The sequence below is a fragment of the Heterocephalus glaber genome, unplaced genomic scaffold (assembly GCF_053883595.1).
Source record: "Heterocephalus glaber isolate CG9 unplaced genomic scaffold, H.glaber_assembly_v1.0 deba00001538, whole genome shotgun sequence".
NCBI lineage: Eukaryota > Metazoa > Chordata > Mammalia > Rodentia > Bathyergidae > Heterocephalus > Heterocephalus glaber.
The window spans coordinates 9,751,786-9,776,343 of record NW_028258333.1 but is presented as its reverse complement, the minus strand read 5'-3'; the positions used below and the strand labels follow the sequence as shown (position 1 = coordinate 9,776,343).

General features: G+C 38.1%; 1 pseudogene; it reads left to right on the top strand.

Annotated features, from left to right (window-relative positions):
- Positions 1-23,015: 23,015 nt before the first annotated feature.
- Positions 23,016-23,285, top strand: LOC110346876 (small ribosomal subunit protein eS27 pseudogene; annotated as a pseudogene).
- The last annotated feature ends 1,273 nt before the right edge of the window (positions 23,286-24,558 follow it).

Here is a 24,558-nt window from a genome sequence, read left to right as displayed (position 1 = left end):
ATTCTCTCCAGAAATATCAATATGAGAAGTAAATTTTGCAAAGACATTATTTACTCCTGTCATTTTCAGACTGTTGAATCTCTTTTCACAAATCATTAATATAGTTCTCCGCTATGCTCTTCAAACTCCTAATTTAAATAATCCTATTTCTGTCTGGTAGACACTGAGCCATGAATATGGAATGACTTCACCTGACTTCACTTGAAATTCACTTAATTTTCAACTCTGGTAGCTGGGAGGTGAGTAGAAAATAATTTTGTTCAAAATTATATTGCGAGGTGTGCTTCTATCCTCAGAGAGCCTTGCTCCTTGATGTCCTAAATTGAGTTGCAGTTTATTTCACAGCTTTGCATAAAACTGATTAATCCCCCCCATTTCCTTCCTTTTTGCATCTGTATAATTGTTTGTTAAATTCGTAATTACTTGTACTATTCCAGATTGGTCACATTAAATCAGGTAGAATTCAGTACACTCTATCCCTTTTTTTCTCATAAATCTAAAGCATTTAAGGTTTGGCGGCTATCATTTAATTCTTGTTTTAATTGAAATATATATAAGTAAACTTTCCATTTTAAATAATATATTGTAATTGAGTAATTAAAAATATATCTGGATATGCTACTAGTTTCTGGATGGTTGAGCCATTATTCTCGAACATCTTATTTTAGTAAAAAGTGTACCATAATAAATTTACCCTAGACAAATACCTGTACATTTGTGCACACATATATTTATAATAGTGAAATATGAATACTATAAGCAATAGGAAAATGAATTATTGAATTATTTTACAATTATACATTGCTAATTTAAAATGAGTTAGAAATGTATAGAGAAAACTGATGAATTCATAAAACATTCTTTATTAGATAAGGCAATTTTAAACACCATTTTAGTCAGATTTCAATGATGAAAATACAAAAAACTAAATTATACCTTTGTGTATAGATGGGTATAAATAAATAAGTCTTTTATTAAAATTATCTTAAGCCAGTTTATGAAGTCAGTCTTCATGATCCAACCACTTCCCCAAAATTTGATGGACTTGTAAGTAATCCTTTAGCATATATGTTTTTGAGCATATTTCAAGTCCAAGCAGAACATTATGCATTCCTGTCCACTTCCTGGCCCTCAACCACCATAGTTTTGCTGATAGCTCTTCTCTATTTTCCACTAAATTATTTTTCTTAATTCTAATTATTTTACAATTTCTTAGTCTATTGTATTAGCATCTTAATGATAGTAATTCCAGATAAAATTTAATATCATGAAGCATCCCTCTTAAAAGATCAGAAAAAATGAATAATCACAAAATAGCCTAGAATCATGGTTGCGATGGTTAATTTTAAGTATCAACTTGACTCAATAGAAGAATATCTAGAGGAATTTCAAAACATGATTTTGAGGTGTGTTTTTGAGGGTGTTCCCAGAGGAGACTGCTGTGTGTGTGAATCTGAGTGAACTAATTTTCAGGGATATTCTTCCCTCGGGGTGTACTGGTATTGTCTTATCAGCTCTCTCCCTGTCTCTGTCTCTCTCTCTCATATGTCATTTCTCTATTACATTCATGTTTCTTGTTGAAGCTCAAGAAACTTGTGCAAGCATAACACTAACAATGACTTGTGCCTGCTTCTATCTGCTTCTATGCATTCTTCTTGACTCAGAGACACATCAAGTCCTCTAACACAGCCGCAAGTTCTGGCTCCATTTATCTCTCCGGTCACAGACATATGTTCAATCAGTTCCCAATCTACTTCTGACCTCCTAAATTAGTACAGAATCAAGTCTTATAAACTACTTCCTGAAGTTATGTTCTAGTCTCTCCAGGCCTTTTAAATTAGAAAATTGTTAATTGACCTAGTTTCTATTGAAAAACTATTCCAAAATAAACTAGGTTAGACATCACTTCTGTGCCCTTATATTCTTGTGTTTCTTCCTAGTAAAATGTATCTTGCATAGTTTCATGCCACATAATTACTTTAGTTTTCCTATTACTGGATACCAAACACCAAGACAGTCTTTCTCATTCTAGAATATGTTTTCAATGGCAAGCACAATTTCTGTTACCAAGTATGTGCTCATGAAATATGCTTTTAATAAAGGCATGAATCAATAAAAGAATGACTTAAAAACAATATTTTGCCTCTAATCAATGCCAATATATAATAATCATTATGAATATCTGTCAGATTTTCCTTTCTGATATATAATATGTAATATTAATCTAACATGAAAATGTAAAGGAAATTCTTAACAAGATTCAGTATAGCAAAATTTAAATGGTGTCATTAAAATATTTAATTCTATCCCATTTTAATTTTGTATGTGGTGAGTTACAGAAGCCATTCACTAATATTATGAGGTCAATTTTGATTTCTTTTGAACCTATGTAGGTCAGTAACTGTTCTGATTAATATAGAATATAACAGAATACAGACATGTATATCAGTGTAGAATATAACACGAGTAACATGCACATTATAAACCTAGCGCCCGTAAAATGAAGAAGAAAGATTTGAGGCAGTAGAAATATAATGCATTCCTAGTACTGAGAAGACAACCCAAATATTAAAAGACAAGGAAAGTATTTACTAAGAGAAAAAAATTGTTACACATAACATACCCTTAGATGAAAATCCTTGGTAAAGGTTATGTATAATAAATAAACTCAGTGTCTATGGATTCAGAAAGCACAGATCCCTAGAGAACATTGAGTAAGACAAACAACACCTCAGGGTATGATTGGAGATGCTTCATTACTTAACTATTCCTTCTACTGTAATCACCCTCATGAAGCAGATGGAAACTGAATCTGTTATTCTGGTAAGGCAGTCCATTCTGGATATGAAAATAATGGATCTTATAAACAGTTTTTAATGCTGCATATTTGTCTCTACTTTGTCTTACTCTCCTCATTGCCTGAATTATAACTGAAAAATAATCTCAGCTAAATTAACAGTAAGAATTGTGAATTTGTTCTAAGAATCTTATGATTTATGTTAGATCACTATATTACTCTAGGACCTCCAGATAAACAAACAAACAAAATATATTGCCGCGGACCTGCCGAGGCAAACTGAAAGGAACCTGAAACGGGGCGTGAGGATTGAAAGAAAGAAGATGGGAGGGCTCCCAGTTACAGAGCAACTTTATTGACTTTACTATTCTCTTTTATAGTACTCAAGAATAGAAAACATCTTACATAAGGCACATCTGGAAATTCCCCAAGCCTTGAGACAGTCCTGTGTTTTCTTTTCCCTATCTCCGTGTCCTTGTGCTGTTCTTAGTAATCCTCGCCCACTGCTTACTTTCTCTTGCAATGTGTTTTTAGTATTGTAATTAACCCTTGGCTCCCCACAATATATAGAGATTGTATAGATACTAACATACACATACAGACACACACACATAAACAATGTACTATAAGAAATTACCTGACACATTATGGAGACGGAGTAGGTCTATAAGGCCCTAGAAGAACCTAGGGAGAGTTTCCTGAGTGTGAAGGCCTGATGACCAGGAGAGTTTATGATATCATTTTTTGTCTTTGTGTGAATCCATCATCAGAAAAAAACTGATGTCCCAGCTTGTAGACAGTCAAGCAAAGAGAAACACAGTTAAGTCCCTGAATCACGAACATTCAAGTTGCAAATTTTCATGGGTGTACTGTACAAGGGTCACTTTGTGGGATTATGAATGAATCCACTTCGGAAAATTCATAAATCAGTCCCTTACTGTGATTCTTTCTTATGCAGTGTTTTATTGTATTCAGTCCTTCAATGAATTAGAAGTTCATTCATACTGAGGCAGGCAATGTGCGTGTCTCAGTCTATCATTCAAATATTAATCTCATCTAAAGTTCTTATACCAAGAAACAATGTTTTCCCAAATATCTGGGCATGTTGTAGCCCAGTCGAGGTGACATTCAGTTAACTATCATAATCACTGACCCGCAAACTATAAGGTGTTAAAAAACAGTGGTAATTTTAGGGTTGTTTATTACACTGAAGTAGAAAGCCAGCAAGATAAATAGCTTTCATTTCAATTGGGAAGTACATGAAGTAAAAGCAGCAACTACCAATTTAATCTGGCTCTAAAAGCAAGTGATTTAATTATAGGTAAACAATAAAATCCCTTAACACATAAAAATAAGTTAATATAACAACTGCAAACGTTTGAGTAATTTTTGAAAAACTGAAAGCCAAGGTATGTGGTCTACAGGTATATCCCCTAATGTAATGAAGTTGTCCACATTTATTAAGACATGAATAATTTGATGGTAGTACCAAAAATGGGGAAAATTAAGATGTACAGCAGGTTTTGTGTCACTGGAGCTTTCAAAGTACAGGGCAAATACGATATTTTTACTGATTTCTACCAGCTGCACACAGAAGATTAGAACTCTGACAATAATCTCAGTGTAGTACATGCTCTAAGGTGCTTAACTCATCTCCTGCTGATAATAATGCTACGCTTGCATGCTTGCATCCATACTTGAAGTGCTGCTTATGTGACATCTTATTTCAGAATGAAGAACAGCAGATGATAGACCCCCTGCTAATTACTTTCTGTCCAAATTAATACATAGCACAAAAATGTCTACACTAAAAAAGCTAATTTTAACATGAAATTATTATCTTTGTTCACAAACCAAAATTTCATGCAAATACAGACTGAGAGAAAAACCATTATTTTAGGAATACTTTTTATTGCTTTGTCAAAAACACAATGCAAGGCCTGATGCAATGCACCATCAAGACCCTTCTTCAGGACTGAGTCCTTCATGGTTCCAGTGAAAGAGGAGTCACTGCCTGTCAGGAGCTCTCAGCTGTGCCCCTTCCCAGGACTGGCTTTTTTTGGGAGGGTACTGGGGTTCAAACTCGGCACCTTGAGCTTGTGAGGCAGGCAGCAGCACCACCGAGCTAAATCCCAAGTTCCCAGGGACTGGTTTTTAACTGAAAGAAATATGAACACCAAAGCTCACGCCTTCCCTGAGTGCTACCCTCAGCCAGTGGCTGATCAAAGTTGGAACATAAAGCAGTAACCCCCTCCCCAATTTGAGATCATTTTAAGAGACCATTTCAGCTACGATTTTCTCTGCAGAATGAACTGATTTCTCTGCGATAACTTCATTGAAGCTTAATTTTTCACTCCATGTAACTCTTCTTGTCTCCCCAATGTCCAGTTTCTTAGGAAACTGGAACTTTACCAGCATTTATTTTTATACTTTTTTATGGTTCTGAAGACAGCCCAGAGCCTCGCACAGCCAAATCTACACACTTCCACTGAGCTTCACTCTGCCCAGCAGCATTTACTTCAATGTCAAAATGAGAAGTGCTTACATAGGGTAAATATGTGGGTGAAGGTCAACTGTTTACTGTTTATAATGTCACTTTTAATATGATAAATTTTCTGTTTACAACCCTCCTATTTGAAGATTAGAAACCCAATCCATAGGCACACAGAGGAGACCTTTTTTTTTCATTAAGTTGATTATTACATTTTAGGTATAAAATACAGTTACATTCATCACTGGGAACTTTACATAAGTATCTTGGTTCTTATTCTTTCCCCCTTCCCCTGCCCTTCTTTCAACCCCTCCACCCCTCCCTCTTTACAAAGACTTTGTTTCCATTGTTTTTTCTTTTCTCATATTTTTTTACTAGCAGAGCACATACACTAGGTTTCCTGAATTGATGTTTGTATCTGAAAGTTTGTTGACTGTTCATTTGTTGGTATGTGATCTTAGTTGTATAACCTATGGGATGGGATTGTTTCAGAAACCAATTAAATGATCTTCTAAGTTTTTATAAACTGCCAGAAGATGTCAAAAATCCATGCGCAAAATATCTATCAACATCAAACAATTTTGATAGACAATTTGGTACAGAAATAAAATGAAAATACAATGAAATAAAATGAAATCTACAAATAACAATTAAAAGATGTTTTCTTTAAAAATTGTTCTTATTAAAAAAATGTGCTTATTGTGGCCATGTGTACTTTTAACTTTTTCTTTCAATAAATCAGAAATAGTAAACAATCTTTTATATCACTTGCAGATATAGCAATCTTTTGCTGAAAATAAAGCAGAAAGAAGAACAAAAATGTAGGTTAATAAAGCCTATCTCAAAAGAATATAGTAGTGATTAAATGAGAAAGCACATTTAAAACATATGAAATGTATTAAAGCATACCAGTTGTGAATGCTAGTGCTGTAGTTATAGATATCATTGCTATGCTGCACTTTATGTAAGCTGATGCAGTATATGAACAAAACAAATTGTAAGAGTTGATTTATGAGAGAAAACTAATAAACTGAACTCTCAAGACTTAAGCTTTGTTAGTTGTAAGGTGAGATAAGTAGTATGTGGAAGTAGAGCCAATATTTTTCTTAAAAAATAATTCTTACTTCTTACTAAATCATGCAAATAAATAATTTGGTCTGCAAAATTCTGGCTAACTTTTGCCCAGAGTGTTTTCCAATATATGGAGCCAGGGACTTGGGGGATTCCTAATGTTTCAGGTAAAATGACATTCAGCAGCTCCCAAATGCGTGAGACTCCTCCGTGTACACCAGTGTTTTCTGATGCAGCAATGTACACTTCAGGATCCTAAGTACCACATATTCCCTTAGATGATGGCCAAGTCCCCATGACTTGAAATAAATTCTGCTACTTTAATATGACTGAGCCCTCCTTCAGGGATATTCTTGAAACTTTTCTCTCTTACTTTCCAAGACACTAACATGTATGTATAAAGTTCACATTTTCTATACAGTATGGTCTCTGTATGTCTCAGTTAGGTTTGCATTACACAGCACCAAATTTTTTTCAGTTTTTATATTTGTATTATCACATGTTTGCAGGGCATAGTGATTGCATTCCTTGGGAGGAGTTTGTGCAGGTACATAACATCTCAATTCTGTTCTCTCCCCTTCCCTCCCCCCACCGCTTGATTCTCTTCCCATTTGAAAAAGATCAATCTCATTAAATCATATTACCTAGCTTTCATTTTGTGCTTTACTTATATATTGGGTTTCTCATATAAGAGCAACCGTTCTCTATCTAGTAATAGCCCTTCACTCTTTTTCTTTTTATAGCTTTTAGATTATAGTTTACAATATGCTAGAATTTACAGCAATATGGCTAAATGTTTTAGTAGATTTATCATGCTATTAAATTCAGAAGATAGTTAAGTGTCACCTATAAAGAACAAACAAAAGTGGTCTTTCAATTTTAAACAAAAATATATTTTTTCAAATTCTAAAGAAAAAATGACTTTTCTATACAAACAAAACCTGAAAAAAAAATGTATTATTAGCAGTGCAATCTGAAAGGAAATGTTAAAGAAGTTACTTCAGGCAGAAGAAGCAAAGCAGCAAACAGATACTGGTATCTACAAAAGGAAAAACCTCCAGGAATGATGAAATGAACCTCAATAAGGTAGTGCACACCTGTAATTCTGGCACTCTGGAAGGCTGAGGCAGAAGGAGCACAAATTCAATTATAGTCTGGGCAACTTGGTAACTTAGCTATCTCCAAAAAATGAATAAATCAAAATGTTAATAGGCTGGGGATGTAGCTCAGTGTAAAGAACCTAGGTTCAATCCCCAGCACTCTCACAACCACCACAAACACCACCAACACCGAAAAAAGGTTGACTGGAAGAAAGAAAGAAAAAAATGAAAGAAAAACAGACAGGAAGGAATTAAAGAAGGAAGGAAGGAAGGAGACAAATAGAAAGAAAGAAAAAAGAAAGAGAAAAGAGAAAAAGAGAGGGAAGAAGGAAAAATAAAGGTAAAAAATTAAATGTACATTTTAAAACATTTTATTTTATTTGAAAAATTACAGTCTAGATAGAAAGCAGCAGGTACTACACTGAGATTAGAAAATGAGTGAATTCCAAAAGCATTGTGATTATAACAAAGAGAACAAATAATGATTTTGAAGGATTCTGCTGTAAGATTTCATAAAATGTATAAAGTATTATAATGCTATTTAACCTTGATTTATAAAAAAATTAAGATAGTGAAATGAATACCATAGTGTGGTCCCTAACAGAAAGTAATTTGACTGATATTACCTATGTAAAATTAATACAGGGCCACTAGCTCCTGATGAGCTATGGTTCCACCTGGTCCCAACTTTCAAATGTAAAAATAATAATAAAAAAATTAATCCAGACACAAGCATAATAAGGAAACAAAGAACTGTCAAGTAGAAAACCTCTATCAAAATAATATTTTAACTAAAATAATATCAAAATTATATTAAATATAAAATAACTTGACATACACAATTAAAAAATAGAGGTTGTATTACTGAATAATAAAGAAACAACTTACATTCTTTCAAAAGTAAAGCCATTTAAATATAAAAATTTAGATAAAGTAAATGCAAACAAATATATGGTATGTATATAGTTAAACAGAATTACAATTATATATTATGATTATATTATATGATTATATTATATGAGTGTAATCTAAAATGTATGGTTATATGAGTGTAATCCAAAATATGTCTAAATAAAAATATGAATAAAAATGGAGAGAGCCATTATTTAATGATAAATATGTCAATAAGAAAATATAATATCCCCAGTGTGAACTTTGCATCTGATAGACACTTGATAGTGTACAAAAGTTGAAAGCTTTGATATTACTTCACACAGTAAACTTCATAGAATTCCTGTGTCTTAGTTACTTTCTCCTTCCCAGGACACAATACTCAACACCATAAGTTAAAGGAAGAAAGGTTTACCTCAGTTCACAGTCTCTAGAAGTTTCAGTCCATAGCTGGATCTAAAACAGGGTATAATGGCAGAGGGGCTTGGTAGGCAGGGAGCAGCAGCCTCCTCCTTCCCCTCTTTACCTCATCTAGGCTACAAGCCTCTTGGTTGGTGCCACCCAAAACCAGGGTGGGTGTTCCCGCTTCAGTAGATCCATCATCCCCACCCAGAACTATCCTAAACCAATGAGTGGACTCACCCAGGGTCACACATCCTTGATCCAGTCACTCCCCAAATCCCCACCTGGAAACACATGAGACTTTGAGGAACATGTAGGTATAAGCCATTATTGTGCCCTGATTGCGAGGTCCCCAAAGACCATCAAGGAGCCAATTCTGATGTAAACACATGAGGGTCATTTATTCAAGCTCGAGCAGGGACTCCCAACCGTCACCGATGCAGTGGGTCAAGATTGAGAGCCCCGACTCCAAATCAGCAGGGATTTTTATAGTGGTTACAGCAAGGTTCTAGATTGACAATTAAACCTGATTGATTGTGCCTTGGGCACCCAAGCTGCAAACGGTTGCTAACTACTGATTAGGTGTTGCTAGGGGATGGCTGAACACTATCACATGCAGGTGGTCAAAATACATCTTGTGGTTTTTCTTAGAACTGAAATTTATGCCACCAAATTTTAGAATGGAGTCACTTAGGTCTCACATTCCCCCCTTCTTATGTTACCATCGAGGCCCAATCATGGGTCTCGGGGGTCAAATCTTTTCTGAGACTTGGTTGGTACTGGGACCTAAGCACCATTAATTGTACAGAGCTAACACGTTCTCCAAGGGTTAAGCAAGGGGCCCAGTAAAGAAGAGATCAGAGTAGTCAGCCATGGGGAGGAATTAAACCAGGATTCAAACCAACCTTGAGTCTGTTCTCGCTCTCGTTTTCATTTGGCAAGGCCCTCTCTGACCTTTGCCATGGACTCTTTGATTACCCCTGAATGATCGATATAGAAACAACACTCCTTACTGAGGGCAGCACAAAGTCTTTTTATAATTACGACCCTTGACGACGAAGTCTGAGCTTGAGAGGATTGTCGTGGTTTTTGGACACCTGCTATGAGGGGATGTAATCTTCTAGAATGGCGTGTGGATCTGCGGGGCAGACGTGAGTGTAGTGTACCCATGAGGCAATCCCGTCGACCTTGAGAGCGGTGGGCGTGGTCAGGATAATAACATAGGGTCCTTTCCAACGAGGCTCAAGGTCCTTCTGTCCATGTCTCCGGACAAAGACCCAGTCTCCTGGTTGATAGCTATGGGGCTTGGGAGGTGGTCCAGACTCAAACAGGGCCTTTAATTTAGGCCAGATATCTTTGTGAACATGCTGGAGGCTTTGTAAGGAAGACAACAGTTTTTGATCATCGAGCTCAGCGAGCACTTTAGACTGAAGGTTAGGGATAATGGGAGGGGGCACCCCAAACATGATTTCAAAGGGAGTTAGTCCCATCTTATAGGGAGAATTGCATACCCTATAGAGAGCAAAGGGAAGGAGAGTCATCCAGTCACCGCCAGTCTCTAAGGTTAATTTAGTTAATGTCTCTTTTAGAGTTCTGTTCATTTTTTCTACCTGCCCTGAACTCTGGGGTCTGTAAGCACAATGTAATTTCCAATTTGTCCCCAGTACCTGTGCTAAACCTTGACTCACCTTGGAAATGAAGGCGGGTCCATTGTCTGACCCTAACATTACTGGGAAATCATACCTTGGCAAGATGTCTTCTAGTAACTTTTTAGCCACAATCTGTGCCGTCTCATGTTTGGTGGGAAAGGCCTCTGTACATCCTGAAAAAGTGTCTACAAAAACTAGCAGGTACCTGTAACCATACCTTCCAGGTTTTACCTCAGTAAAGTCCAATTCCCAGTATATGCTGGGTCAATTTCCTCTCAATCTGTTGCCTGGGTTGGCTTTATTGTGAGTAGCATTTGTCAATTGGCAGGGTTTGCAGGTGGCAATGATACACTCAATTTTGGAGTTAGCATCTCAAATCTTTATTTCAGCATGTCTCAGGAGGTCTTGCATTTTTCGAGTGCCCATGTGGGTGGCCCGGTGCATTTTGGAGAGAACTTGTTCTCCCAGTGCTTCAGGCAGGATGATTCTACAGTCAGACGATCTCCACCATCTTTTGAGGCAATGGGCCATGGGCAGTTGTTTTATCCACTTTAAGTCTGCCTCGGTATACTGGGGAGTTTCTGGTAAGGCAGCGCCCCCTGGATCAGGCAGCTGAGTGGCCAGGGTCAGATCAGCTTCTAGGGCTATTTTTTGAGCTGTCTGGTCAGCCAAATTATTTCCTTGGGCAATCAGAGTATCGTTTTTTTTTTGGTGCCCGGGACAGTGGATAATAGCCAATTTCTTTGGCAGCCATAGGGCCGCCAGTAGGGCAAGAATTTCTTCTCTGTTTTTAATAGTCTTTCCTTCAGCTGTTAACAGTCCCCTTTCTCTGTAAATGGTCCCATGTATGTGAGCGGTAGCAAAAGCATGCCTGCTGTCTGTGTATATATTTAGCTTTCGGCCCTTTCCCAGAGTCAGTGCTTTGGTTAATGCTATGAGCTCTGCTCCCTGTGCTGACATTCCAGTGGGCGAGGGTTCAGCCCAAACAACCTCAGTCTCAGTGATCACAGCCGCCCCTCCATACCTTTGGCCATCCTGATCAAAGCTGCTCCCATCGGTGTACCAAGTATCTTCAGCATCTGGCCATGGCTGATCTTTCAGATCTTCTTGAGTCCCATGTACCTGAGCCAAGATGTCAGCACAGTCATGCAGCGGAGCCTCTAGGTCTGGGTCAGGCAATAATGTAGCTGGGTTTAGGGTGGCCAGGGTCTGGAAGACAACTCGGGTTGGATTTAAAAGCAGGCCCTGATAATGGGTTAGGTGGGCATTGCTGAGCCATCTATCTGGAGGCTGTTTTAGAACCCCTTCAATGGCGTGGGGGGTGGTTACATGCAGTTCTTGGCCCAAGGTTAACTTATCAGCATCTTTGACCATCAGGGCTATGGCAGCGATCATCCTCAGGCATGGGGGCCATCCAGCTGCAACAGGATCAAGTTTCTTGGACAGGTATGCTACTGGTTGGCGCCATGGGCCCAGGTATTGGACTAGGACGCCCTTGGCAACTCCTTTGTTTTCATCAATGTAAAGGTAGAAGGGCTTAGTGACATTGGGCAAGCCCAAGGCTGGTACTGACAACAAGGCAGCCTTAATTTGATCAAAGGACTTTTGTAGTTTTTCTGTCCATTGAAAGGCCTGATTGTCTTTAGTTGCCTTATAAAGGGGCTTCGCTAGTTCCGTGAACCCCGGTATCCATAAGCAGCAGAAGCCAGCCGATCCCAAGAATTCTCTAACTTTCCGAGGGGAATCTGGTGCAGGTATCTTAAGAACTGTCTCTTTTCTAGCGTCCAATAGCCATCTTTGCCCCTTTTTAAGTATGTAACCCAGGTAGCTTACCTCAGGTTTGCAGATTTGGGCCTTTTTGGCAGACACCTGGTATCCCAGTTCCCCTATGACCGTTAAGAGTTTCTTGGTTCCATCTAGGCAGTCCTCTCGCATCTCAGCTGCTATAAGGAGATCATCTACATATTGTAACAGAGTTAATTGGGGGTTCTGGAGGAGGAACTCACCCAGGTCTTCATGCAGAGCCTCGTCAAAGATGGTGGGAGAGTTCTTGAATCCCTGTGGCAATCGGATCCAGGTTAGCTGTCCATTGATGCCTTGTTCCAGGTTGCTCCATTCAAATGCAAAGATATGTTGGCTTTTGGGTGCCAGTGGGAGGCTGAAGAAGGCATCTTTGAGGTCTAAGACCATGTAGCATTGGTGGGTCAGGGGCGGAGAACTCAGGAGGGTATATGGATTAGGTACCATAGGGTGGATGTCTATGACCCTCCTGTTTACCTCACGGAGGTCCTGTACTGGTCTGTAATCATTTGAATGAGGTTTTCATACTGGCAACAAGGGGGTATTCCAGGCCGACTGGTGTGGCCTTAGAATTCCCTGGGCAAGTAGCCTCCTGATGTGTGGAGTTATTCCCTTGTGGGCCTCTAGAGACATGGGGTATTGGTGGACCCGTGCCGGGTCTGCCCCTGGTTTTATTTCCACAAATACAGGTGCTCTGTGCTTGGCGAGCCCCATGCCCCCAGTCTCTGTCCAAGCTTTAGGGAACATAGCCATGGGTCTATATCAAGGCTTGGCATGGGCTGCTTTTGATGTAGCTGATACTCATCTTCTAGGTTTATAGTTAACACTTGGATGGGCTTTCCTTCTTGGTTAAGGACCTCTGCATCCCTGGGCTGAAAATGGATTTGGGCTCCTAACTTGGTGAGCAAGTCTCTTCCAAGTAAAGGATAGGGGCAATCAGGTATAATCATGAATGAATGGGTTACCCAGCCCACTCCCAAGTCTACTGTTCTTCGGGTAGTCCATGAATACTTTTTCAGGCCTGTGGCCCCTTGGACCCAGGAGGTTTTGTCAGAGATATGGCCATGTCTTTTAAGCAAAACCGAATGTTGAGCTCCGGTATCCACTAGGAACTCGACAGGTCTCCCCTCCACTTCTAGGGTTACCCTGGGCTCGGGGATGGGTGTTGAACCCGTCCTCCCTAGTCATTCAGTCCATCCATAGCCAGGATGGGGGCCTTGGGGTGACTTCCCGGTTTTTTAGGGCCTTCTCTGGCCAAATGACCTTCCTTTTTGCAATAAGCACACTGGTTCTTTCCCAATCGGGGGCAATCTCTATGTTCCCCCTTACCTTGTCCTTTGGTTGCAATCTTTCTCAGATGACGTTCACGTTCTTTTGGCTCTCCCACAGTGGTAGCAAGAAGGATCCGAGCTAGGTTCCTAGTTTGGTGATCACCTGCTTTTGCCTGTCTTTTTTCTGCAGTTTTTCTATTGTTAGACACTCTCTCTGCCACTATCACTAAGTCCTGAATACTCTTTTCTCCTAATCTGTCTACTTTCTGTAACTTTCTCCTAATATCTGGCATGGCTTGGTTGACAAAATGCATAATAACAGCCACCTTTGCCTCAGTTGCTTCTGGATCCATGGGAGTATACCTATGGAAGGCTTCCTGAATTCTTTCTAGGAAGGCTGCAGGGCTTTCATTTGGCCCCTGTTGTACATCCCCTACCTTGGCCAAATTGGTGGGCTTTCGAGCAGCCACTTTGAGACCTCCCAACAGAGCCTGGCAATAGACCCAGAGCCTCTCCTTACCTTCTGCTGTGGGCCAGTCAGGCCGGGACAAAGGAAAAGAAGTGTTGATAGTATCAGCATTGGTAGTGAGTTGACCACTGTCACGAGGAACCAATTTCCTGGCTTCATTTTGGATTCTCTCTCTCTCCTCTGTGGTGAACAGGATCTGGAGGAGCTGCTGGCAATCATCCCAGGTGGGATGACTGAACAAAACAGTTTCTAACAGGTTAATCAAATCTCTAGGGTTGTCTGAGAATTTGGCGTGTTGAGTACACCAGTTATAAAGGTCACTAGTGGCGAAGGGCCAGTAGTGATGATGCTGGTTACCATGTTCATCAGGGGGCCCTGTTGCCCTTAGTGGGAGAACAGTGGAGTGTGCCAGTCCTGCTGGCGAGGCAGCATGCCAGTGGCGAGTGTTCTGGGTGGGGCCATCCCTGCTGCCTGCGCCCGAAGCTGGCCCTCTTTCCCCGGCTCTGGCTGCGGCCGGAACTTCTCCCCCTGCCTGCTGTTGTGGGGAAGTGGAGAGAGAGTGGTAAGGGGGGGGGAGGAGATTTTCCTCGGTTCCTCCTTGGAGGACCGGGTAAAGTGGCACGCTCGGCTTGTTGTCAGTTTGCCTTTTTCCGTCGCGTTTTCTGGGAGTCTTTTTACAGGCTGCCAGGATTACCTCTGGCTGCTGTTTCTGTAGAGGCAAAAAGGGCTTGACCCATGGAGGGAGGTCACATATTAGATTTTTCCCAAGTAACAATGCCTAGATCAAAGGTCCCCTCTGGTGGCCATCCTATCCCAAAGGCAGGCCACTCCGAGCTACAGAGGGTGACAAGTTTAGTCTCTTTAACTTCTAAACTCAGGTTATGAGCACGCTCCCTAACTTCTTTAAAATGGTTTGTCATGAGGGATGGGGGGTGGTCACAGTCTGTCCCACTGTCTCAGTCCAAGTTAAAAGACAAAAATACATGATAGACAGACAGAAAAACACAATAGAAAAACAAAAAGCAAGACAAAACAGTCCTCCACTCAATTGGAGGCAAAACAGAAAATGGGATGATGACCGCACGCCATGCTGTGAGAACGACCCGCACTGTCCCTCCAGAAGTCTCAGAGACTCGCGAGGCACTCCGTCCCCTACAGAAGGGTCTGGAACGTCTTCCAGGGCCCCGGGTCAATGGCCCTCCAGCACGTCCACCTAGACTGTCTGCCGACCTACTCAGAAATGGGCCCCCAACTTTACAGATACGGAAACTCACCAGCCAGTGTCGACCCTCCGGTACGGAGATCCTGGGGGTCTTGGGGATCCCGGAAGAGCCCCCAAATGTTGTACCCAGATTTCGAGGTCCCCAAAGACCACCAAGGAGCTGATTCTGATGTAAACACATGAGGATCGTTTATTCAAGCTTGAGCAGGGACTCCCAACCGTCACCGACGCAGCGGGTCAAGATTGAGAGCCCAGACTCCAAATCAGCAGGGATTTTTATAGTGGTTACAGCAAGGTTCTAGATTGGCAATTAAACCTGATTGATTGTGCCTTGGGCACCCAAGCTGCAAACGGTTTCTAACTACTGATTAGCTGTTGCTAGGGGACGGCTGAACACTATCACATGCAGGTGGTCAAAATACATCTTGTGGTTTTTCTTAGAACTGAAATTTATGCCACCAAATTTTAGAATGGAGTCACTTAGGCCTTACAGCCATAACACCCTGTGAGAATTTAAAGACCTAAACAAGATTTTCAGAGACTAATACCATGTGATATTTTGCAATACTACATTTTCTTTTCACGGACAGATAGAAAGTTTAACATAGATCATATTGTGGCCCTTAACTCATTTTTGTTTAAAATTGGAATGATTTAAGGTTTGATTTCAATAACAAAAGTAAACAAACAAACAAAACCAGCATTATTTGAGAAATATGAAAGAATTTGAAAATTTAGAGGAAAAATCCTCTATTAATATAAGTATCTGAGAAAATTATGATGGAAAAATACTTATAATTGAATATGAATAAAAATTCAGCATATTTAAATTTCCTTTAAAATCTGCAGTTAACACCACACTTAACATTTGAGACTTAATGGCATTCCCCATGATGGGGTATCATGTCACCTCAGTGGATAACCAGTCTTACCATACTAGCATCACATACATACGTCTCAGTTCATTTTCTCCCATTGGTGACACAAAATCCTCAACCCCCAGAGTTAAAGGGGGAAAGGTATATGTAGCTCAGAGTTTGTAGAGGTTTCAGTCCATAATTGGCTGGCTCCAACACAGAGGGGCAGATGGCAGAGGTAAGTACAGAAGAGCAACAGTTCATGGCATCCACATGGTAGCAAAAGCAACAAGGTAACCTTACATGGTTCTTTCTGCCCCTTTGGGATTAGGGCAGTGGCAGACCAATCAGTGTACAGGTTTAGCAATCACACTCCCCTAATTCCCGCACCACACACTCTAGATTCAGCCACCTCTGAAAAAGCCATCTATGAGCGGATGAGGCTTTGGGGGGACATCTAGACCCAAACCGTTACTACACATTGATTTGAACATTAGAAAATATATCAAGGATATACAAAAGTGAAAGAAAGAATAATACTTTGTTTGCAAATGACATGATAGATTATGTAGAGTGTCTGAAACCATAACAAAAGAAAAGCTCTTGGAAACAGCTGGATGTCACAAGTTTGCCAAGTACAATAGCAATATAAAAAATGAGTGTTTTCTCATCACCTTTTCTGGTATAGATGATGAGGTACAAATTACAAACCACTAAATAAAATAGGCAATTATATTTTTGACACATGAAAATTGTGTAAAAGTCAAATTTTCTCCACAAGTAAAATTTTATTTGCTCACCATCAATAAAGTAAAAATTTAGCAAGCATGTTCACTTAATCATATGTTGGTTACTTTTTTTCCAATATGGCAAAGAAAAGTCATGTTGAGTCATTGCAACAGATACTCCATGCACCTCAAAGTTCAAAATATTTTAATCTGTGCTCTCTTACAGAATAGGATTTCCAAAATTTTTTGTATATGATTAATGAAATATTGGGAGTTGAGAGACTAAGCTATTTATGATAATCACAGAATATCAAATTGCCAAGACATAAAATCTCCCAAATTACTCCATAAATTCCATAAAATTCTGATACAAATCCTTATAGGATCATTCTTTCCATTTATTTTATGTTTTAGAAACAAAAACTCTTTCTAAAATTGATAAAGAGCTAAGTTGTGGAAATAATAAAAATAAATTTGAATAAGAATAGAAGTTTAATATTATACATTTCAGTGCCTTAATTTAGAGGTGTAGAAACAAGGACAATGTAGATTTGGGTTAATGATAGAATCAAAGATTGATAAAATATTAGATTTCAGAAATAGTAAATAAATGGGAGATAAATGTGTAAATAACATGAGGAAAATTAAAGTTCAATTTAAAAGGAAATATATTTTTAATGAATGATGCTTGAAAATATGGAATTCTATACAGAAAATCAAACTTAATACCTGACACTCTAATAAGTAGAGTGTAATAGCTCAAATAAATAGTATATATAATTTCAGAATAATAGGTGTAAATATAATTTTTATTACTCTAACAGTTCTAGGCAAAAGAGAACATCATTGCAAACCTGGATTAGAAATAAATTTCTTAAATAAGGTACAAATTTACTTTCCATTAAAGAAAAAATGATTTCCTGGATTTCATCATTGTGTAAATCCTGCCTTTTAAAATTACTTTTTTTTTTTTTTCCCCATTAAGTTTGGTACATTTTCGGTATAAAATACAGTTACATTCATCATTGGGATCTTGTACCATTACATGATTATCTTGGTTCTTATGTTTTTCCCCATACCTCTGCCATCCCTTCACCCACTCCATCTTCCCTATTTGCAAGACTTTGTTTCCATTTTTTTCCTTTTCTCATATTTTTTCTTTTCCCTTTTTTCCTTTCCCCTACCCCTCCCACTTCCCCTGATCCTTTAGAACATTTCTTCCTGTTACACAATATCAATTTTACATTTTTTTAAATTACAATATCAAAATCTAGGAGACATTACCACAGATTATACAGAATTTAAAAGGATATAGAAAGCATATTACAAAAATCTTTTTTGAAATAAATTGGACAACTTCTAAGTAACTTGGAAGACAAATTAATGAAACTAACTCTGGAGGAAATATAAAATTTGAATAGCACCTAAAGTATATTTCCTAGCTTGAAAACCTTTATGACAACAGCAGGCTCATATACATTTTAACTGATAAATTATATCAAACATTTAAAGCAGAAAAAAGAAGGAACATTTCTCCCCTCATTTTGGGAACTCAACATTGTGCTAATCCTAAAACTGGATAAAGATAATAGAAGAAAAAAGTATGGACATAGATAGAAATTTGTTTAACAAAACAAACTATTAGAAGTCAGATCTGGCAGTTTGTAGAAAGTGGTTTTGTTATAGGGATGGCAGTGTTGGTTCAGCATTGGAAGATCCACCCCCAAAAGTCATCATTTTAACAGAGGAAAGAAAAAAGCCATGCAACCCTCTTGCTAGTTGGAGAAAAAGTATTGGACTAAATTCTACAGCTGTCCATGGTAAAAGCTATCAAGAGACTAGAAGTAGAACAGAACCTTCTCAACAAATTAAAGACATGTACTTCATACTTCTAGTGAGAACACCTTATATGAATGGAGAAGATACAATGCTTTCTCCTTAAGGTGGGGAACAAGGGCAGATATGCTTACTCTTTATCTGTCCATTAAGCTTTGAAACCTAGGCCCCACCAAAATAGTCTGGCAATAAAATGACACAATTAGGATAGGATTGTCATGGCAGAAGCAAAATCTTTATGTGTAGATGAAATGATCATCTACAGAGAAAATACTAAGAAATCTCTAGGAGCCCCTAGAACATGTATTTGAATTTAGCAGGATTAGAAAACACAGAGTATATATAAAAATTCAGGTCTGTGTATACTTGCTATAAATGAATAATTGGATATTGAAATTTAAAAATTATGTAGGAGTACAAAAGACCTAAAAAAGTTAAAAAAAAACAAAAACAGTGTTGGAAGACATTTAGTACCTAATTTTAAGACTTCGTCTAAAGCTACAGTAATCAAGGCAGTGTTGATGTAAGGAAAGACATATAGATCACTTGAATGAAACAGAGAATCTAGAAATAGAACCACATATATATGGTCCACTGAGTTTTGAAAGATTATTTAACATTAGCTTTTTATAGAATATAAATTCAATTCAAGAGCCAAAGAAGAGATAGTGTTTTCAGCAAACAGCACTAGAACACTTGGTATCCGTATATAAAAAATTAACCTCAACCCTTTATTTCCATACATGAAAATAACTTGAAAAGATCTATGAACCTAAGTATGAAAGCCTAAAAGTATAAAACTTTAAGACGAAATTATAAGGGAAAATATTTATGAATTCAGGGTAGGCAAGAACTACCTAGGATACAAAAGACATGATGTATAAAAGAAAAAAAATTGATAAATGAGATTCCATCAAAATTTAGAACTTTAAATGACATCATTAACATGAAAAGTAGTCCTTAAACCAACCATATTTACAATGCATATAACCTATCACCAGAATATATAAAGAATTCTTAGAGCTCATTAATAGACAACCCAATTAAATAGTAGACATAAGAAGATGATAAATAGCCAATATAGCACAAAGAAAGGTGTGTAATTCTAGAATCAGAAAAATACTAACCAGTACAATAACAAAATTGAATTATATACTCATTAGGGGGATGAAGTTAAAAGTTTTAAAAGCCTTGTCATGGCTTTTTCTTTTTGTTAGATTCTCCCTCTTTGCATTTAATTTCTTGTTGTGCCTGATGAATTCATTCTGCTGGGTTTCCTGGGGTTGTGATCATCATTGTCTTTTCCTAGGATATTGTCTAAAATTTTTTGGAGTGCTGGCTTGGTATTCATGAAGTTCCTAAGGTGCTCTTGGTCATGAAAATATCTTATTTCTCCATCAATTTTGAAAGATAGTTTTGCAGGATACATCAATCTGGGTTGGAGGCTGTTTTCCTTTAGGGCTTGGGATATATCACTCCAAGCTCTTCTTGCCTTGAGAGTTTGCACTGAGAAGTCTACTGTGATTCTGATGGGCTTTCCTTTGTATATCATTTGTTTCTTTTCTCTCACTGCTTGTAGAATTTTGTTCTTCTGTTGGATTTCTGGAATCCTAAGTATTATATGCCTATCAGTTGATTTTTTTTGATCAAGACTAATTTTAGTCCTATATGCCTCACTTATCTGTATGTCAAGTTCTTTTCCCCTCCTTGGGAAGTTTTCTGCCATCACTTCTGTGAACAGTTTTTTTATGTCATCTGCACTCTCTCCTCTTTCTTCACTGACTCCAATCAATCTTATGTTATTCTTCTTTGCATTGTCTAGCAGCTGCTGGATTGATTTCTCATGTTCCCTTACAATTTTAAAGCAATTTTTCTTTTCCTCCTCACTAATTGCAATCTTATCTTCTGTACGTGAAATTCTATCCTCACATTGGTTCATTCTGGTCCTCAGACTTTTGATGGAGTTTTTAAACTCCTGGAAATCTGTTTGCATCTGTTTGGTGGATTCCATTTGTTTCCTATGTTGGGATTCCATCATGTTCCTCAGATCCTGTATTTTTTATCTGTGTCCTCTCTAGATTTATTAATCATCTCTTGCACCATGAGCAAAATTTTTGCTGTTATCTGTGTAATTATTTTTGATTTCATTTTTCCCAGATCCTCTTTCATTGCCAGTTCAGACAGTCCAGGTGGTTGAGTATCAGATTGTTTGGTCTCGTTTCCCTTTGGGGTTGCTGTAGGTGATCTAGAAGTCTGTTTTTGAGGCTTGTTTATGTGTCTTCTCATTTCCACAGGGGGGTGGGGTGTGCTTCTGGCACCTGTGCAGCCCACATTCTCTGCCCTAGGAGCCTGGGATGGTGGAGGAGAGCTTCCTTCCAGATGTTGGGACCGGCTCACCTTCTCTGCCCTAGGAGCTTGGGATGGCATCAGAGGAGCTTCCTTCCAGGTGCTGGGACCAGCTCAGCTTCTAAAAATACTTTGTGTGAATAAAAAGTAAGCCACAAACTGGAAGAAAAATATTTGAGAAACATCTCAGAACAAGCAAATGTTTAAAACTGAAAAATGTGTAAACCAACCTTTCACAAACAACAACACATAGCCAAAAATAAACACATAGAATGATGACTAAAACCATCAGTCATTTGGGAAATTCATCTTCAAATTACTGACAGTATTTTCCTACTAGAATGACAACAAATTAATATAAATATAAAACCTGGTAAAATCAAGAACTGGTAAGGACTTTTGAATTCTCACACTTTGCTGGTTGAAATGCAAAATAATTAAGCTCTTTTGAAGAAATATTATTACCTATTCTCAAAGACAGGACAGATATTTTCCAAATGATAGTCCTGCTATTCTACTCTTAAGCATTTACTCAAATAAAATGTATCTTCATATAAAAATCTATAAGTAAATGTTTTAGTGGCTTTATTCATATTCACAAAACTTTGGAAATGAGCTCATAAGAAAAATATAAAGCATTATAAATTAACAGTAGAATAGATTCAATTTCCTTTAGATTCACTTTATGTGTTTTATGTGTTCAAATACGGATATACAATAATGAAATCTATTGTACTCTCAGCCACATACTTTAATGCTATTATTCAAAGACATTTTTTTTTTTTGAAGTACTGGGGATTGAACTCAGGACCTTGCACTTGCAAGGCAGGGAGAGGAACCACTGAGCTAAATCCCTGACCCTCAAAAACATTTTCTTAACCCAAATGTCTGCTTACTGAATATAAGTGATGTTTCAAGTGTCTTTTAATTAGTTTAATTATTATTACCATTATCATTATTGGTATTTGATATGGCCAATTTCAAAAACAGTTATCTGGGAATTGCCCGTGTTGTATCATTTCTACTCATTGCTGGTCTTAGATAACTGAAAAAACTTTCATATAGCACATTGATCTTTCTTTAATATTTCAAGATGTCTCTTTGAAAGATGCAGACTTTTTGAAGAATCATAACATCAATACCATTATCACACCTAAAATTATTAATAACAAATCCTAAATATCATCAGATATCAATCTTTACACTTTCTCACTTTGCTAACAATTTGCTTTGTGCAATTTTTTGAATTTGCATTCAAATATGGTTCTTGAATTGAAATCCATTGATATATTGCTTGCCTTTCTGTAGATTTTCCTCTCTTTTTTCCCTTTTCATCAACATTTGTTGAAAAAGGTATTGCTGTATCAGTCTTATATCCCATGAGCTTGATTTTGGATATTACATTCTCAGAATATTATTTAGTATGTTTCGCTTGTTTTGTTTTTTCTGTATATTACTGTATTGGGAGCAATGCTATGTAATTCTAGGGAAAAATCATTTGAGTAGGCCTAGTTCTCCTGCCTACAGGCCAGCTATAACATTCCAAGACATAATTCCATTTTAGCCTAAACTTTTTTTTTTTTGAGACTGAGAAGAAGCTGAGCTTTTTGATCTGATCAGTGCTGCTCTGGGCAGCAAAGACAAAGACCCCTAGTTTGCAGCACCTTTTATTCAGTACATCAGGAGAAACAAACGTAACAAATGAATATGTAGATTTCAGTACTTCATATTGGGATAAACAAGGTGTAATAAAAGACTGGGGGGAGGGTAGTGCAAATCTGAGAACAATGAGTAACTATGCAGATGAAGATTTTGTTCCTCCCAGGAACTACACAGATGAAGATTTGGTTCCTCCCAGGGTGTCTCCCGAAGGTGCAGTCTTGTCCTGGAGCATTACAGCATCATGGGATCATTGAGATCTCAATTGTGTCTGGAGGCCAAAATGGAATTATGTCTTGGAGTGTTATAGCTGGCCTGTAGGCAGAAGAACTAGGCCTACTCAAATGATTTTTCCCTAGAATTATGTAACATTGCTCCCAATATATCTCCCTTTCGTTCCTGTGGTGATGACCTCCCCAAAAGAACATGCCTTTCACAAAAGATCCCCTTCATCCCTCTCCAGAGGAGGAGAAGAGGAAGCACAAGAAGAAGCACCTGGTACAGAGCCCCAATTCCTACTTCATGGACGTGAAGTGCCCAGGATGCTATAAAATCACCACGGTCTTCAGCCATGCACAGACAGTAGTTCTGTGTGTCAGCTGCTCCACTGTCCTCTGCCAGCCTATGGGAGGATAAGCAAGGCTCACAAAGGGATGCTCCTTCAGGAGGAAGCAGCACTAACAGTACTGAGTTGAGATGAATGGGAAGCCATCCCAATAAACAGATTTTGGATTAAAAAAAAAAAAAAAGAAAGTTTAGGCCAAAATAGAATTATGTCTTGGAATGTTATAGCTGGCCTGTAGGCAGGAGAACTAGGCCTACTCAAATGATTTTTCCTTAGAAATATGTAGCATTGCTCCCAACATTACTGTTTGATCTAGAATTTTCTTATTGTTTTGTAAGACCGAGGGCCTTACCAAACGCTCCGAGGAGCTGACTGCAGCAAAGATCACCTGGAAAGGAACACACCAGACAAGTTGGAAAGTAAAACAGACCTTAGTCTGGCCAGACAGCATTCCCAAAGCAAAGTAGCTTAGAGAGGCAACTAGCCCAGAGTCCGAGGCTCTTTTTATAGGGGGTTGCAGGGGAAGTTAACAGGCAAAATTTACAGAAGAGGAACAAAGGTTAGTGGTCAGCTGACACGTACTGATGGTCAGCAGATGTTTGTAGATTGTTCTATAGATAGCAGTGTCCAGAACATCAGTTTCGAACAAAGAGTTGAGTAATTTACTTTGGGACCTTATGATTTATACAGGTCTTATCTAGTGTCCCAGAACTAACAAGCATCTTTATCTATTTCCTCACATTCAATCACAGTTGGGGCTAGGGGAGTTTTATATTATTACAGAGTTATGCAGTCCCACAGTTTTATTTTTATTTTTACGTTTTTGTGCCACCACATCTGCTCTAAATTGTATTAAAATATACATAAACCAGATGATTTTTAAAAATTAGAGGTAAAAAAAGTATATTTGCAATATTATATAGACCTCCTTTTCTTCTTTCCTACTCTCTCCCAAGGACATGGCCACCTCTATTTTACTTTTTCCCTACTAATTTGTCTCTTTTCATTACCTATGTCATTCACCTCTTTTATCATGGGTCAATCTCACTAATGAACATAGATGCAAAAATCCTTAATAAGATACCGGCAAATAGAATGCAGAAGATCATCAAGAAGATCATACAACCTGACTAAGTGGGATTAATTGCTGGGATGCAGGAATGGTTCAACATGCAGAAGTCAATCAATGTAATACACAATATCAACAGAGCCAAGGACCAAAACAGTATGATTATCTCCATAGATGCAGAAAAAGCATTTGACAAATTCCATGCATAACATGATAAATTGAATATCTATATACTTCAATATTTTTTGAAATTTTTGATCACATAGTGTAAATATTATTTACTATTATGTTTTAAAACATTAATGCAAGACTCATTGGGATGCATTAAATTTTAA